The sequence below is a fragment of the Aythya fuligula genome, chromosome 6, assembly GCF_009819795.1.
Source record: "Aythya fuligula isolate bAytFul2 chromosome 6, bAytFul2.pri, whole genome shotgun sequence".
Classification (NCBI taxonomy): domain Eukaryota; kingdom Metazoa; phylum Chordata; class Aves; order Anseriformes; family Anatidae; genus Aythya; species Aythya fuligula.
Window position 1 is genome coordinate 34,800,414 of NC_045564.1, and position 18,395 is coordinate 34,818,808.

At 39.2% G+C, this 18,395-nt stretch overlaps 1 protein-coding gene across 6 annotated transcripts in view; it reads left to right on the forward strand.

The window, feature by feature from the left end:
• The first annotated feature begins 2,419 nt into the window (after positions 1–2,419).
• KYNU (kynureninase) overlaps positions 2,420–18,395 on the forward strand; it is a 156,266-nt gene continuing 140,290 nt past the window's right edge. For 5 of the 6 annotated variants that reach the window (XM_032190184.1, XM_032190186.1, XM_032190183.1 and 2 more), the window contains exons 1-2: positions 2,420–2,506; positions 2,869–2,995. The gene's annotated coding sequence lies outside the window, so the exon portion shown is untranslated. The remainder of the gene's footprint in view (positions 2,507–2,868; positions 2,996–18,395) is intronic. The other variant, XM_032190187.1, reaches the window with a different exon arrangement.

The following is an 18,395-nucleotide window of genomic DNA, read 5'->3' on the forward strand; positions in this document are numbered from 1 at the left end:
CTTTTCTGGTCCAAGAGTTGAAACCAGAAATCCCAGATCTTGCTTTGAGGTTGCCTGTAGGGAAGGGGGAGACAATACATGTGCTGACCCAAAACACATATCCTGAGATGCAAGCTTCTCACAAGAAGGTAATAAACAGCTTTTGTCTGAATATCTCCTTGTATGTAGCTTTGGTGTCCAAGTTAAGATATCTGAGCCCAAGTGCCCCATAAGGGGGTATGTGCATTTGAAATGGGGTCCTGGGTGACACTTAGCCCCAGTGACTGGCCCAAATCTACCCAAGCTTTTATGATTTCCCCAAAAGCCCCTGAGCTAATGCCTGTCACATCTGGTCCTTAGTGCTGGCAGTCATGTAAACATGATATTCATGGAGCACTGCCGGAAAATGTTAACAAATTTAGTATTTTCTTCACAGCTGTTTCACTATGAAGGTTATTAGGTATTACACAGCTATCATCAAAACATTTTTTTAATTAGCTTCTTCTTCAGCACTGTATTTAATTACAAGCACTTAGCCACAGGGAATGTTTACATCTCATAACCTCTAAATGAGAGAATATACAAGCTATAACACAACACAGCAATCTAGGTGTGTGTAAAATTGCATGAACAGCTAAGATATATGTCACATTGAGATCTATGTTAATGTCAAACATCACAAAGCAAGACCTGAAGAGATGCTGTTGAAGAACCTTTAACATGCAGTGTTGAAGCTCCATATGCGAGTGAATTGTGGCATATATTTGTCTAAAATGAGTTTCAAGAAATAGGCAATAGTAGACTTCTATTAATAGTAGATTCCAAAGCCACCTATTAACTTATTGCCAAATATAAATTATGTTCATGTCAGAGTGCATAACTCATATTTCCCTAATTTCTTTAAATATTTTCACAAAATTTTATGATGGTTGATGGCCCTTTAACTTCTGTAATATAAAAAAAAAAAAAAAAAAAAAACAGCAGTTCAACAACTTTATTCAGGCATCAGTGGTCAGTGACAATGTGGTGAGTATTATATCAAAGGAGTGGATAATCCTCACTGTATGGTACCAACTCTAAATATAATATGAAAATTTCCCCTTCCAAGATATACAGGAGAGAATCTATTGTCTTTGGAACACAGAGAGTAATTCACATTCTCTAAGTGTGACTTGGAGACCTGCAACTAAGAACTGTAGCTGAATACATGGTTATATGTGCCACTGATTTAAGTACATGACAATTTCTACCCATATGTCAGGAAGAATATAAAAGTGACTTGTTACCTTTCTCCTTTTACTATGTTTTATGCTTTTTCTCCATGATTTTTTTTTCAGGGTTCCTGAATGCTTAAACAATATTAGCCTTCATTTCAATCTATTTTTACTGGCATATTTTCTGTTCAAAGGTAGGGGGTAACTGCTTTGAAAAAATAAATCATAAAATCAACATTCTGTTTCTAGGTTTGAAACTTCCCATTTTATCTAGTGGTTATGGAGGAGAATTCAGAAATCTATAGCTTTCCTGAGAGGGCTCCTGGGCAACAGCCAAGTAGAGTACTGATTATGCAGGGGTCTGAAATATATTGGCTAGCCAAGTAAAGTGATTTTTTTTATTTTGTTCATGTCTTAAGATCTGCAGTAGTGTATTGGAGTCATTAGTCACAATTTAGTGAGCACTGGTTTAAAAAAAAAAAAAAGGAAACAACAAATGTGGAAAGTGTTCACTTTGGGGATGTTTCCTTAAGCCAGCACTCAGGCCACATGGGTCTTGCATCAGAGGTGCCAGAAATAGGAGGAAAAGCACTTCCACAGAAGTGATTTCTCATCCCCGGAAGGCATTTTCACCTACACTGACAGCTATTAGGCAGTGTCTCTGAAGCTGCAGAAACAAGTAATCTCAGCAGTCCTATTTGTCTGTAAAAGGTGTGTGGTCTCTGCTGTTCTGAAACCTTAAGCACCAAGTTTAGAAACTGTGTTGTGGTGGACAGTTTCTCTTCAGCCCCCTAGGCCCTGTTTCAAGGTATTTTCAATACAAATAGTAGTTCATGACTCCTCGGCTTGCAGCTTTCCACTTCAAGGTGAAACGCTTTGAAAATCCATATGTATGCAAGAAATGAATTCAAGTCATTTGGGAACAAAGATGTTTTGCCAGCATTCATTAAGTGCCTTGGATACACTTGTCCCCATATTCCTCCAGATAAAGCAGTTTGATTGCTCTTCTTGCATCCAAGCTTAACAATAACAACAATGAGCACAATTTCAAATGCTTACAAACCCATTAGCCAAGTTCATTACACTTGATTCATATGAGATGCATTTCAATACCACTTGAACTTGTTGGTCCTCCATGAAATATTGACACTTCCCTTAAGAGTACATTTATTCAGATGGAAAGGGTCCTAGATGCAACCATTTAACCTGTTAGCATCCTTGGCTGTGTGAGACCTTCACAAACAGAAAGGGAGCTGTTTGCCTCCCTGGGAGGATGCTGATGTTCACTCTTCAGTGCTTGTGCACAAATGAATGTGAGTATCCATTTCATTATTTTCCTGCAAAGTTCAGTGGGTGCATCCCACTGCTGGCTCTTTTTCCTCTGTTTCATTAAAGAATTTCTTCCTTATAGCTGCTGATAGGCTGCAGAGTTTGTTTTCACTTGTCTGTTTTTGTAGTGTGTGGTAACTTTGAAAAGTTGTTCAGCTTGCTTCCTCTGAGATAATGAATTTAATGACAAATATTAAAAAATCATAGTGTTTCAAGCCACCATCAGAAATGAGGTTATGTTTTGGATGATATTATTGGTATCTGCTACCTGTAGTAAATGTTGAACTTCTAGCTCTTAGGTCAGGAAATTACCTTACCATGATGTTCATCTTCTCCTGTCTTCCAGAGCATGAATGTGCTTGCACATACTGCTTCCTTATTTTTGAATGAAATCTTTGAAATCTGTCCATCATGAGCTTGAGTGCAGTTTCCTCTGCATTGGACAGCATGAATCTCTTAAATAACACGAAGAGGTAAATACTTCCTTTTCTTCTGCCCTGTGTGTTGTTTCCATGCTGCGATAGCTGTCATATTCCTCATGAATATCTGAGGAAAAATCCTACTATCTTGTCCTTTTTCCAGATAATAGCCAGCAACTTTTGTTCTTTTTCTTTCCCACTTGTTTCTTCTCACATTCTGCTTTGGTCTGTTTTGCTTTTGAACTCCAAATGTGAGCTTATGAATCCAATCATGCTCATTGTCCGTAATTTGGCTCTTCTGGATGGTTACACATGGGAAAAACAAGTTCTCAGTAGGTATAGCCTATTTCTCTTAGATAGCAGCTTTTTGCATTTCACCGGTGGAAGTGTCCAGGAGAGATGAGAGATGAAAATTGAGCTCCTTTTGCTCACCTGGTAAGTGGAATGGGTTTTGCATCATATACAAGACTAAGTTTGCACCTCTGGTCACAAGGGAAACCATGTATTCAGTGCAACGTTTCAATGAGCTGTGCTAATGGCTGCTGTCAGGGGATTGACGGGAAGCAATAGCAGGTTTAGTTAAGATAACTACCTGGGACATAACAGAAGGTGTGTGAGTCTGCCTGGAATGGTGGAATTACCTGAGCTAACAGGTCAGCGCAGAAATGTGGCCTGTTTTCTGAATGCAGACATATATGCCTGAGCACCGGCCTTGAATGCTGCTGAATGAAAACGATACTGTGGAAGTTTTGCATAAAATTTTTGACAGTGTAGACCTGGCAGTCTGCATATTTAATTATTGTTGTGTGTTAATTCTTATGGAGCGAATACCAACAAAGTAGGAAAGTTTTGTTTCCAGAAAAATCTTTTGATTTCTGATTTTCCCCTTTCAGGGAAAATTCTCTTTACAAAAAAAAAAAAAAAAAAAAAAAAAAAAAAAACACCTGTAAAGCTAACCTTTGTGGAAAACAATAAAGGTGAATTTTTTATTTCAAATCAGAACTTAGAACTTTCAATGACTAATCATTTTTCCCTGCTTAAAAAACAACTAATATCTGCACTATTCTAGTTCTGTGTCAAACTTTTCTGTGTAATCATTTTTTCATTAAAAAGATCAACTACTTAGCCCATTACCATGGAATAATAGTTTAGAACAAAATTCATCCTTAAACCATCAGGAGTAATCAAATAGTTGAACTCCATTGCAAAAGGGATAGTTAGAAAGCTGCAGCAAGTCCTGCACTCCTCTCATGTTTTGTACACTTTTCTGGTTCATCAAACAAAGCCAAGAGGCAAATAAGCTACGACAGTCTGCTGTTGCTACTAGTATTTGTTTCAGGAAACTCTTCATTTCTTCTTTGCAAATGATTCCCCTGAGGTTCCAGTACCCTTCCCTCTTTCCTATTGTCCTCTAAAAAAGCCATTTGTATTTAGTTGCAATGCTGTGAGCCAACATGAGACATTTGTGCTTTGACACACAGCTGTATGCATGCATGGCTGGACCTCCTCCAGAAAAGCCATATGTCAGTAGCTCATCTTGAGTTGGGCAGTGGTGAAAGGCAAGTGCTTGACAAAAAACAGAGTGAATTAAGTAGTGTTTAAAAAAACAAAACAAAACAAAAAAAAACCTTGTTTCACTCACTGCTTCATTTGTTTCTTCACCACTTCTTGCTTTCCTGTGCAATGTTTGTTTTACCTAGAGGTGTTGGTATTGTGTTGAATTCTGATGAGAAAGCCTGAAACCCCAGGCATGGTATTTTTTTTTTTTTTTTTCCTACAGTGGAGAAGAACACCTGTCAGTATTCAACTTGTTGTGTCTAGCTACTTGTGGTAGCACTTCTTCCTTCACCAACTGAGTATGGTGGGCTAATTTAGGATGAAATCTAGGACTGTCACAAACCCATATTGCAGTTCTGGTATCCATTGGTAGTGAGCATGTGGGGCAGACTCACCAGCCTAGTAGGGGTTATAGAAATAAAGGCAGGTAAGTGTTAAATGGAGGCAGACCCAGGGTGTATCTATGGCAAGGTGAAGTAGTTAACTTGCTTGTTCTGGGCAGAAGGATTTGATCAGATGTATGGTAAGTCATTTGCAGTGACTGCAAAATATATGGGGCATAACTGTGTAATAATTCCTATACTTTAGAGGTTTTTTGAATTTGCCAGGATGTCCAAATCCATTTTCAGGCAGGCTGTAGGTGAGATATTCCTCACTGGTGAGCACATGCCATGGGGTTGATTTGTATATGGTGGAGAACAAATGAGATTTCTGGCCACCACCTGCCTGGACATCTCAGATGAACCTAAAGAATCCTTAAATATCAAAAGGGCAAAAATATTTACCACCCATCCTTGTAGTAGTTGTATAACAGTGCTACCTGATAACACCTGTTACTTCTTAATAAGTTGTCTTCTGCCTGTACATGAATATATCTTGTGCAATGGGCTACTTTCAGAAGTTACCTGTAAATGACTGTGATGTTTCAAAATTAAATTTCCCATGTGTTAAGAATTTCTTATAAATTAGTACAGATTAGGAGGGGAAAGGAAGATTTCCAATGCTACAGTGGGAAGCTTCAATGCAGGGAGATAGGCAAGAGAATGTCTTCAGCATTTTGGAAACACAGTTATGCATATTTGGCTGTTCTTAAGGCAAATAAGTATGGCAGTATGTCAGTTGGAAATTACCCTCTTTCAAGTAAAGAAATAAGGTACTGTGACAATATTTGAGCAAGTCAGTCAATGGGTAACAGGTGGACAAAAATAGGATTTCTTGAGAGTTAATTCAGAAAAAAAATCCTTAAGTAGGACAAATTACTTTTAATTCTACATCTGCTTTTCTCTGTTTCAGTCTATGCAATGATACTGTGCAGGAGGAGACAGTAGCAAGAATTATTTCACAAAGTTCTTAAAAGCAAGTTTTGATATGAGGAGCTGGTTTTGATAAATATTTCTCCCACAGATATGAAATCCAATGCAATCATATGTGCCTTCTGTATGAAGTAACTTCAATGTGCTCTTTCATTTTTTAACCTTTAAAGGACAAATTGTCATTCCCATTGAGTGCCCACGCTTGTGCTTCAGCAGGCGTTTGACACTACGGGACTTTAAAGCTCTTTTTAGGAGCTTTCACAAGGAGTATCACAACCTGGCCTTGAGTGATCTCTAGTTTTGGAGGTGAGAGGCAACCACAAAGAATGCTTTTAAGAATGGTTTTGAGGCTATGAAAAGCTAATAACTTTTCCTGTTCCCCTTCCTGGCAGGTGGATGGGGGATGAGTGACTGTCAGTGGATTTTTTTCTGTTTCCCAAAGTATGTTTCATTATGAGTATTGTTTATCAAGAAAACACTTTAAAAATGACAAATACTGAAGTAACTGAAGTAATGCAGAAGATACTGAATGCTTTCTTTGCTTCAGTCTTTGCTTCAAGGACTGCCCCCTGGGACTCCTCAACCCTGGAGGGAGGAGAAAGAGTCTGGGAAGTGGAGATCTCCCCTCTTGTTGACAAGGGGGTGATTTGGGAGTATCTGAGTGGGCTCAATGCACACAAATCTATGGGTCCTAATGGGATGCATCCACATGTGCTAAGGGAGTTGGCAGAGGTGATCGCCAAACCATTGTCTATCATCTTTGAAAGGTCCTGGAGAACAGGAGAGGTGCCTGAAGATTGGAGGATAGCCAATGTCACTCTGGTCTTTAAGAAGGGCAAGAAGGAGGATCTGGGAAACTATAGGCCAGTCAGTCTCACCTCTGTCCCTGGAAAGGTGTTGGAACAGCTTGTTCTGGATGCCAGCAATTGGAAGAGAAGAAGGTTATGAGGAGTAGTCAGCATGGATTCACCAAGGGGAAGTTGTGCTCAGCCAACCTCATTGCCTTCTATGATGGCATCACCAGTTGTGTAGATGAGGGGATAGCAGTGGATGTCATCTATCTTGACTTTAGCAAGTGTTTTGATACTGTCTCCCATGACATCCTACTAACAAAGCTGAGAAAGTGTGGGATAGAGGAGTGGACAGTAAGGTGGGTTAAGAACCAGCTGACTGGCCGAGCTCAGAGTGGTGATCGGTGGTGCAGAGTCTGGCTGGAGACCTGTGACTAGCAGTGTTCCCCAGGGGTCAGTGCTGGGTCTGGTCTTGTTCAACGTCTTCGTCGATGACCTTGGTGAGGGAATAGTGTCTGCCCTTAGCAATATGCCAATGACACAAAGCTGGGAGGAGTGGCTGACACACCAGAAGGCTGTGCTGCCATTCAGCGAGACCTGGACAGGCTGGAGAGATGGGCAGGAAGAAAACAAATGAGGTTTAACAAGAGCAAGTGTAGAGTCCTGCACCTGGGAAGGAACAACCACATATATCAGTACAGGCTGGGGGACGACCTGCTGGAGAGGAGCTCTGAGGAGAAGGACCTGGGGGTCCTGGTGGACGACGGGTTGACCATTAGCCAGTGGTGTGCCCTGGTGGCCAAGAGGGCCAATGGTATCCTGGAGTGTGTTAAAATGAGCATGGCCAGCAGGTCAAAGGAGGTGATTCTCCCCCTCTACTCTGCCCTGGTCAGGCCTCACCTGGAGTACTGTGTCCAGTTCTGGGCTCCCCGGTACAAGAAAGACAGGGATCTCTGGAAAGAGTCCAGCAGAGGGCCACAAAGGTGATACAGGGCCTGGAGCATCTTCCTTATGAGGAAAGGCTGAGAGACCTGGGTCTGTTCAGCCTGAATAAAAGAAGACTGAGAGAGGATCTCATCAATGTGTATAAAACCTGAGGTGTGGGAGACAAAGGGATTTGGCCAACCTCTTTTCAGTGGTTTGCGGGGACAGGACAAGGAGTAATGGTCACAAGATAGAGCACAGGAAGCTCCGCACCAATATGCGAAAGAACTTCTTCACGGTGAGGGTGACAGAGCACTGGGACAGGTTGCCCAGGGAGGTTGTGGAGTCCCTTCTCTGGAGATATTTAAGGCCTGTCTGGACACTTACCTGGGCAGCCTGCTCTAAGGAACCTGCTTTGGCAGGGGGGGTTGGACCTGATGATCTTTTGAGGTCCCTTCCAACCTCTTCAATTCTGTGATTCTGTGAACTTGGAAACCTGCTGAAGATCTCTGGTCTTTGAATAGATGTCTACATGACTTTTCAACAGAAGGATGTCTGAGTACTGTGGACAGATCTTCAAACAAGTAAATGGATACAGATGGGGAGGGAGATTCCAAAAGGGCTGATTTGATTTATAAATGGATTTTAAATATCATTAGCATTTATCTTTTACCAAAGAGAGAGTATATCTGTGTAATGATAGCAGCAGAGGTGAGTGTAACGCTGTACTGTACTCACTGCTGAGTGAGAAGCAGGTGCATCTCCATTAGAAATACAGATTTTCAAGGTTTTCTTCTAGGTGTCAGACCTCTGTAGCCCTTATTGGTTTGTAATTCAAGGCTATGCCCAGGGGGGGAAGTATATTTATCTTTCTTAATGGGTTTGCACAGCTCTCGTAAGTGTTAATGGGGGATTACAAATGGACTTTGAAGGAAAAATATACCTTTACTGTTGTATTGTAACTTCAAGTCTCAGTGCACAGCAGGATCTATGCATGTGTGTCTGTATATGCAATACCTGGGGGATATGGCTTTGAAATACTTCGTTACTTGGACAAAAAAAAAAAAAAGGATGGTGACCTGTCTTGCTGCCTTATATAAGACCTGCAGTATTTGTGAGGAAGTGAGAGGAGAACATTGCCCATGTTTTATATTAGAAGTTGTTTTACATTAGAAATTTAGTCTCATTAAGATTGAAAGATGTTGTAATAACCAATCACGGGTGCAGGGAGTGGTTGGGGGGGAGGGGAAGAGCATTTTAGGAGAGCATTTATTTTAGGGAAATAACTAACTGCTCTACGGAGTCAGAGGTTCAATGAATTTTTAGATAATGTATCTTGCTAAAGTTTAACCTCTCAACTTGCCAGTCTTTTTAAGAAAAAATTGTTCATGCTATTCTTCCAAATTTGGGAAAACCTTAATATCATGTGAAGAAAGAACTTGTAGAAAGTACTCTGAGAAGTCAAGAAACAAACCTGTTCATTCCCCTGCTGTTCTGTTTCCAAATATTGTGCACTCTCACTCCCATTGTCTTGCTGAGAATGAATTCCAGGAGGACAGGAGGAAAAGCAATAGTGTTCATCATATCCATTCTTTTTTTTTTGTTTATGCTATTACTTTATGCCTCCTGGTCCTCATGTTAGAGTCAAAGCATGTGGAAGACCACAAGTGGGGATGAACTCCTTTCATGCTGTTCTTTATGTACCTCTGTGTGAATGTAATTTAGCTCAGTATGCAAAACCTCAGCAACTTTTTTGATAAATATACAACTATTATATCAACAATTTGTTTACTGTATCATGCTAAGTTTTATCTTCAGTTCCACTGTCAAGACGTGCATTCCTTGAGTTAGTATTCTTCTGGGTCAAGTCATATTATGGATAGTATTGTCTTTGAGCCCTTTATAATGGAAAAGATGTGTCCAGTCTGTTTTGAACACTGCAGATGCAGGGAAAAACTTTTGCAGATCTTATGCAACACGGACCCATTCAAACTTCACTGGTGTTTTTTATTTTTTATTACAAAAGGTCTGAGATAATAGCATTTTTTTCCTGAGGAAAGACAGCCGTGTCATCTTTACTTTTTTAGTTGCTATGTGACTGGTTGATCTCCTGCTACTTGTGATTTTTCTTTTTAAACTTGTAAAGTTTCAGATTTCAGAGGTACGTGGATTTCATGGGGGAGTGCATAAAGATAAGGTAATAAAAGGGACTGAATATTTTCTGCTTTAAGTGGTCTTGAGTAAGATTGTCATACAAGATCAGAATGTCACCCAAGTAACATGTCCTGCTTCTCAGCTAGACTACCTTGCCTTTATGATATGGTTCTTAAAAGATATTCCAGTACAGAGAATGTTGCACCGCTTTTTCAGGTATGGTGGGGACTATAATCTTCTATGATTCACTTTCTCTTCCAGAAATCTGAAATACAGCCTTTCTGCAACAGTTTGATCCAAATGGTTTCTTTATTACAACTGTTACATTTTCCTCCTACATGGGATATAACTACAACTGTATTACTACTGCTTAGGTTAGAAGTGAATTGGAGCTGATGATAAATGCAGCATTCCTAGCAATTTGCAACTAGCTTTGTCCCTGCCGGTCCAGAGGAAGAAGCTATGCAGGTGCTCAGCCACAGTGACTGTAACTAATGAGGAAGCCAAAGCCCCTTATCTCAGCTGATAAATCCTCATCTTCTTCTATCTGTCTTCAGCATTGTCACTTCAGTGCATGGCTCTGCTGCTAGGTTTCTTTCAGAAGCAGGAGGTAACATTAGACTTGCTGAGCACAGTAACTACACGCAGCATTTAAAGCAAAACAACCTTTACAGAATGTCTCCAACTTAAAATAACTGTTCCCTGTCCTCTAGCAAAATATTGCTCTGTTATCGGCTTACTGCTGTGGGACCACTCAGACAATTGGATTTGTGAAAATGTGCATCTCTTGCTAAAACACATCTCTCAATCTTATGAAGTACAGTCTCATCTGCAACCCCAGATGAAAATACAAAGCAGAACAAAGTCTAGAGAAGACCTCCTGTGGAAGATCCCTAGAAATATCTTACCTTCAATCTGATAAAATGGGAATAGCTTTAAAGTCTATTTTAAAACCATCTGTCTATACACTTCATAACTTGATTTAGGCTATAATTCTTGAGTTTTCTTATAAAACTTATGAAAACTTATTTTCTAGTCATCAGAAGCCTTATTGGAGCATGCCTGCAACTTTGCATGTCTCCATTATTAGCAATGCCTGTGTTTGGTGACTGGCCTAATTTGTTCTCAAGAAATCCATCTAGTTTATCCTCACATTTTGGTCTCAGTTTTAAGCAATGTTCCAATACACTTGCCAGTAGGTCTGGCTGATCTTTAAATCAGAAGAAGAAGAAGGCAGTCTTTCTATCTTCTCTGCTGAGTTGGTGCTGTTTGCCCTTCCCACGTCCCACAGGATTTCTCTGGCCTCAGAGTTCTCAAAGATAATTACTAATGGTTCTTAGATGGCTTAAGTTAATTCCTTGAGTACTTGAAAGTGCATTGTATCAAGTTCCTAAAATTTGATTGCATCTAACTTGAATATGCTTCAACTTGTCCTTTTCTTATTCCTGTCCTACAGATTTATCTCCTAGTTAAAATTAGTTACAGATACCTAAACAATTAACCTTTTTAGTAAAAACTGAATTCACAACAGCTTTAGATACTTGAGCTTTTCTTCATTCGCTGTTATTTGACTAAAACAAATAAAACTTGATTTATCTTCTGCTATGGATAATGCACTTAAAGAACTTTTTCTTATTTACATTAATAGCTAGTTATAATTTGTTTTCTGTTTCTCTCTTTTCAATTCAATGGCTACATACTTGCGCTACTCTTTTACACTTGTCCTGAATTGTATTTCCACTTTCAGTGCAATTCCACTTTAAATACAATTCCCTCTTGATTATCTGGATTGTTTAGAGATACTGAATCTCTACTTCTATTTTATCTGAAGCAAGAATATTTCATATTGTGTTCTTTCTATCCTTTAACTACCAGCTCTCCTGTATTTTCTTTGAGTTTATCCCCAGGGACTGTCATGACGGCTCCAAATTTGCTGACATTTTCTTTTTTTAATGTACGCTTTCCTCATTATGTTTTCTTCCTTTGAAATTATGAATACAATTGTTTTGTGAATGTTTACATCTTCAGATTTTCAGCCAATAATTCTTTTCACTTCATTTTCTTGCTTCTCTGAAAGGCCCGGGGGTGCCAATTGAGGGTGTGCAGGAATAATAGTGTCCTTCAAGACTTTTGACAGGCAAATCCATCTGAAGTTTGGTCATAACTATCCTTTGATATATTAAAAAAAAGGGATCACTTTAGATGTTGAACTGGTTGTGTAAGAAAAATTCACACAGGTCCTTAGCATGAATCAGCATATACAAAAGCATGAAAAATCATCCTATGAGTTAGCGTGACAGCCTGCTTTGTGTGGCGCCATGTAATGGCTCCTTACAGTGAGATGTTTTGGCTTTGCTTTGCTTCTTACAGGGTGCTCAAGCCATGTGTTTGGTCTGCAACTAACATGCAAGTATGTTGGTTTTATGCAGGTAATACCCAGTTATCTGGAGCACATGTGGAAAGAACTGACTGAAATATACAGCAGGAGGGATGAGGGAGGTGAACTTCCAGTCTTAGTCCTGGGCTGAACAAGATTTCTTAACTCTACAGTATGAAACAAGAGGGCAGTGAAATGGTCTCTGCTAACACACACCACCCTTCCCTTTTTCTGGATGCTTCTCTTGATATAAGCCACTCCCTTTCCTGTGTCCTTCCCTGACCCACTGCTCTTTGCTGTGGCTGTTCCTCTTCCCTTCCTTCCCCACCTTGGAGTCCTTCAGCCAGTAGAGACAGATATTTCAGTAACTGCAGCTATGCCACTACTTTCATTTTTTTTTATTGAGAAACTCAACTGAGAGATGCCTAATGATCCTGGGAGATGAATCTCCCAGCACAGTGTAACCTAATGGATATTTAGAGTGGCAATCTAGTGGGGGAAGTGAATGAAGCAGTGCTGGAAATACAGTTGCAACAAATTTAAAACACTTCTGTTCCCTATATCTATGTTTTACCCAGCTATTAGTATCAGCTTATTCTGTACGCTTAGCTGGCTCTTCTCTTCCTCCTCAAAATCCCTCTCAGAAGCTCCTTGCTGCGGCCCTGTTTGCCAATTAGCCTCTTGTTCCTGTTGTGCACAGTTTTTAGGAGAATTCAGTACTTTGTGTTCTGCCTGTGGAACAAACCACCCTGCTTTTCTCTTGCACCCAAGGAGGGTCTCTGGCCTACCAGAACTGCAGTTTGGCTGCCTCCCACCTATGACTGCACTGCAGGTGGAGACCACAGTGACTTGATGGCCTTTTGGTCCTTTCTGTCATGTCACCAACATACAGTTGCATCTGTATCCTTACCAGCCCCTGTCTTAGGGTGTCTTTCACCATCTTTCCTTCAGCAGAGCCATAACATTGCTTCATTTATCAGTAAAACAGAATCAACAAAACATTTTCCTTTTCCACTCACTGAGCTGCACAAGATAATGGATGGGGGAGAGGCTTCTTTGAGCCAGCATGTCACAGACTGTGGGGTTGTTTTGTTGTTTCTTGGGAATGAACATGGACCCTGAAGTGAAGACTCTCACTCCTTTCACCTTGGTCTAATTGAACTAATGCCCTCTTTGGGGTTTCATGGAAGAGAAAATGTTGTAGGTGGAAAAAAATTCCCAATATGGCTGGCTTTTTCTCTACAGAAGCTATTACCTGTCTTGCACCAATCCACCTTCACATACATGACTTGAAGTGAGGGACAACATAATTCAAGTAGCACATAGTCAATTCTACTAGCATACATGGAGAAAATCAAAGTAATTGTTAAAGAGTTGGATTCATTCTTATAAACTGAATAAATATGTATTTATCCATAGCTTTATGGTCTGGCCAGCAGCAAAGAGTTGGAGTAGATGGTTTGGGAGGGGAAATTATTGTAAATTGAAAATGTTTTAGTCTCTGTAGGTTTGGAATACAAAGGGGGAAGGAGCAGTTTTTTCATCCCTTAAGGTGAAAAGATGGTCTATTCCCAAGCTACATTAACTCATAGAGCTAACCACTCATTCTCCCACATCTTGATGCATTCCTTATTGTTCTTTCAAAATCCCTCATCCATTGTCTGTTAGACCAGATCAACTGGGCTGCTGATACGTAAATTTGTAACCATAATCATTTGGTGTTAAAATTATCTCTTTTTCTTGTACCTTTTTCTTGTACCTGCATGGTTCAAAGCTGCATCTTTATACTGCTGCTTGTAGGCATGGAACTGTAATTTGCATATTGAAAAATAAAATTGGGGAGATGTTTCATGTTCACTGCTAGTTTTTAATTAAAAAATGAATATGACAAGCCAAGATCTTGAAATCTGTGTCTATGATAAATACGGATACAAAGAGAGAAATTCTTTTGTTGTTGTTGTTAAAACTGAGCCATGAATCTTTCCCACTGCTGTCAAACAGGCAGTCCTGGAAGCACTAATGCACCTGAATGATTTTACTTAGGTGAGTGGTTTATATTGATTGGGATTGGCACTGGATTAATTTGGAGGCTCTTGAGCACTCAGGAGTTCTTAGGAACAAGAGAAGTATCTTATTTGGTTTTCTCTTTGGCAAACTGATGTAGGTGAACTACACTTTCTACCACCTTTCTAAGGCCAAATGCTGTTGTGTGTTTTTTTTTTTTTTGTTTGTTTGTTTGTTTGTTTTTCCAAATTAATAGTCAGTGTTTAGAGAAATGATATAACAATACAGTTCAGTATTCTCTGAATTTTTGGCAGATTTCTTGTATGTTGAAAAATATTTATTTTTTTTTCTAAACCTAAAGTTTCTTTTTCTTTGTAGAGTTTGTGTAGTCACAAGCATGTGGAAGAGAAACTTTATGAAATAGAGCTCAGATTTTCATGAAGACAACTTTGGCCAGGCCAAGCTGATTCAAACTAAATCTATTCGGCCTTCTTCTGATTTTTGGTTATTGCTTCATGATAAAAGTCAAATTGTATGTGTTCACTGTTGTTGAGAAACAATATTTTTGTTTCTCAATAGCTTTGTTTCTCAGTTTCCAAGCAAGAGGAACCTTATAACATAAATTTTGGAGTAGGAATAGACAGAAGAACTACTTGCATATTCGGTGCCTGTTTTCTAAGTAGACTTTCTAACATAGGTGGTTATTGTCATTATGGGTGACAGTGTAGTGACAAATAGAACCATTTAAACCTGGAAGTTGGTATTTTTAGCATGTTTAAATTATTCAAATCTAGTTACTTCTAACTTTAACCTGCTGCCATGGCAATAGAAATATATATTAATAGACTCAAGCATGTGGTTGACTAATCTGCTAAGTCTGCCTACAGGGTTTAAGGGTTTGTGTTTAGTTAGTTCCTTCCACAGAGCAACAACCAGTATGGAGGCATGCTTCTCAGTGTATTTAAAAAAATACATAAAAATCCTCTGCCATTTCTACATTTTAAGTAAAGCAGTTATTAAGGCTCTTCACCTAAATGGGACTTACTTTTACTAGTTCAAGAGACTGCTGATGTAAGATGAAACATAAGAAGGGCTGTAGCTTCCAAGCAGAAGGGGAAACTTTGTATTTTTCCTTGCTGAGCAGCTCCTTGCAGTGCAATAGTTCTTGCTTTAGCATAAGGGCTTAAAACAGGACTACCAGTAGAGGGCACCTGACAGGAAAAGTATTCCTCCTGTTATAGTTTTAATAAGATTTACCTCTTCAAATGTAGCATTTTTTATTAATATATTGAAATACTGTTTTCATGATTAGGTGTTGCATGCCTAGTTGTGCTGTAGAGCTCTGCATTCACAGCCTGTATGGTTGATAACATTTGGACAGTTCTTCACAGGAAAACTTTATGTCCAGTCCAGCTCCTGGCAACACACAGGTCTACCCAAAATTTTAGACCATGTGACTAAGTGCTGCTTAAATTCCAACAGGCTTGGTGCAGTGACTGCTTCCCTGGGGAGCTTGTTCCAGTGTGCAACCACCCTCTTAGTGAAGTACCTCTTCCTGCTTGTCTAGCCTAAACCTTCCCTGCCTTAGCTTGACACCATTCCCACTATTCCAATGGGTTCTATCACTGGTGATTAAGGACAATAGGTTGGACCCTGCCCCTCTAGTCCCCCTCGTGATGAAGCTGTAGATGAGGAAGCTATCTCTGTGGAAGAAGTTAATCCCACCTCTGACCTTGCTAAGTTTTGGACCAGGGATCTTGGAAATATGAGCTGCAGTTCTGGCTCTTCATTGCATATTTAGTTTCACAGGTTTCTGAAATAATTGTTGCAAGCACAATTGTACTTATCTTTCCACTAAATAAGTGTCTGTCCTCATGGCTATTTCTATTTCCCTTGCAGTATCTGTAAGAATAACTTCCTGTGTAGCCCTGTTTATTGCTAGCATCCCATAACCAAGTAAATAGCCCTCAAGTCCCCCTCTTCATCAGAAGCATACCATGCACTGAAGGAAATCGTATCAAAAGCTTCCATCAATAAAAGCCTGAGAAAACAGCTAAAACAAACACTTTCTCAATTATGAAAAAAAATCCCTAACTGTCTTTAAGAACAATTGCCCCACACCCTAAATCAGATGAGGTTAAGAGATTAATAATGAATCTATAGAAGATTTTAGGTCATTAGTTGGGAATTATTTATGCTGTACACTGTTCTAAACTTTCTTCCCCTCTGTCAAAAAGAGCCCATCTGAAGGTGTGATCTGTGATGTTAAAAAAATCTAAAGTCTTCCAGCAATTTACCTAGTCCTATAAGATTGTTACAATACTAAATAAAAGCATTTGTCAAGCGAGTGGAACTGAGAACTCTTCTTTCCAAAATATGTGAATAATAATTGAGTGCAGAACAAAAGTGTTAGTTTAAAAGGCTTTTGGAACATTTCCAGTAACAATCAATATTTATATACTCCTTACAAAACTAGGGTACTGAGCAATCGCATGACTTCAGCCTGTCCAGAATAGGTAAAATAAGGACAACAGGAATCTAGATGAAATAAACAATTTGGGGCTGGCTTCCACCACACACCCCTGCCTTGACCCCCAGAGAGCTTTCACATGGGCTGCTTGACTTCCTGTCTGCTGTGGTCCTACAATTAGACTATATGGGACTAGGGTTCTGTTTACTTTAATAGGACTTTCACACCAGCATGGATAAAAGTTTATGAATCAAGGCATTAGCTGGTATTTGTGGCTTCCCTGTGAATTGATTTCTTGCAGACCACAGTCAGATCTGGTTATGCTGGGAAATGTCAAGATAACTCTGATATTAAGACATTTCTCTTCCCTTGTTTGTTCCAGTGACTAGCTGCGTGATTTTCTGACAATTTCTGCCTCTTAGTTGCATATTCATATGTTCAAACAGTGAACTCTACATTTCAGATAAAAATCTTGAGACAGTTATAAGCATATTCCCCTCTGCCCAGCTAAGAGATGAGGTGAGCTAGGCATTCATGAGCCCCAGGTAAAAGCAATCCTGAGGGCATTTAAGAATGAAAACACATGTCCTGCCACTTCATGTTAAGGAACCCTTTAAGTACATGATAGCAGCAGATTGTATGTCAGAAGACAGTCATGATGCTGAGTCACAGCCATAAGTGGCAGGTCTGAGAACATATTTTTTTTCCACTAGTCCATTTTCCCAGCTAGCATTTCTTCTAGCTGTTAAAGGGATGCTGGTGGCATGCATTTCAAAACTTCTATGAAACTATTCAGCTAATCACCATTTCTCTTCCACCTGTCTCTGAGCTTTCTATTTATTATAGAAATTATAGGTTTATTAATAATATTCACCTTGATAAAACCTTTGTATATATTTAGCAATACCTGTGGGATTAGTGTTCTGCATTGGTGTAGGAGCCCTAACTCTGAACATCACCTAGGAAAGCAAGGGAACATACATCTTTCATGGCCCCTAAAGAAAAGGGAGAAGCTGGCACGTGAGTTGAGAATTCTGAAATTTCTTTTCCTCTGAAATTTCTTATGAAAAATAATTTTATGAAATTTCTTATGAAAAATAATTTTAATTCTCTGTGGTACAACGTGAACTTTTTCTGTGTTAGTGAGAGCAGTAGCCTCCAATAAAAACTGCTTAGCCTTGGACATAAACAGCACAAAGAAACTATCTGTTTTTTAGTTTTTCTGGTAGATGCAGACTTGGTGGCTTATGTTTTCAGTGATCATTTGCTTTGCTGTTTTTAGAAGTCCACAGACCAATAAAGAGGCAACCTTTAATTTTTTCTTCTCCTGTCTTGTTTCTGTAGGTTTTCCTTCAGCCTTCAATTTATGACATCGATGCTGAATGCAGATGAGCTAGTACTTCACTTGTCTCTGGATAATTATTTTCAGATAATTAACCGAACTCCCAAATGCATATTCTGGATTTTTGTGGGTTCTTTTATATATATATATATATATATATATATATATATTTTTGCCATGGTTCTATTCCTGATTCAGTTGCTGACCAAAAAGAAACACTAAGAACTGCAGCTGATTCTGAATCACTCTGTTAGTTTTTTAGACTGGAAAAATCTACACCTAAATAATTTAGATTCGTATTATTCAAGCATCTAAAACCTGGTGCAGTACAAGTGTTTGGTGTAATTATCACTTATAAAGTGGTAGTAGCAAGTACAGGAGCACCAGCAAATTCTGTAGAGGGAAATTTGACTCCCTATACAAAACACAGGTTAAAAAAAAAAAGTGTTGCTAATTAATGCCTATGAAGTATTTACTTATAATTATATCTGTCTCCAAAGACTGCAGTTTCATTTTGCTTTG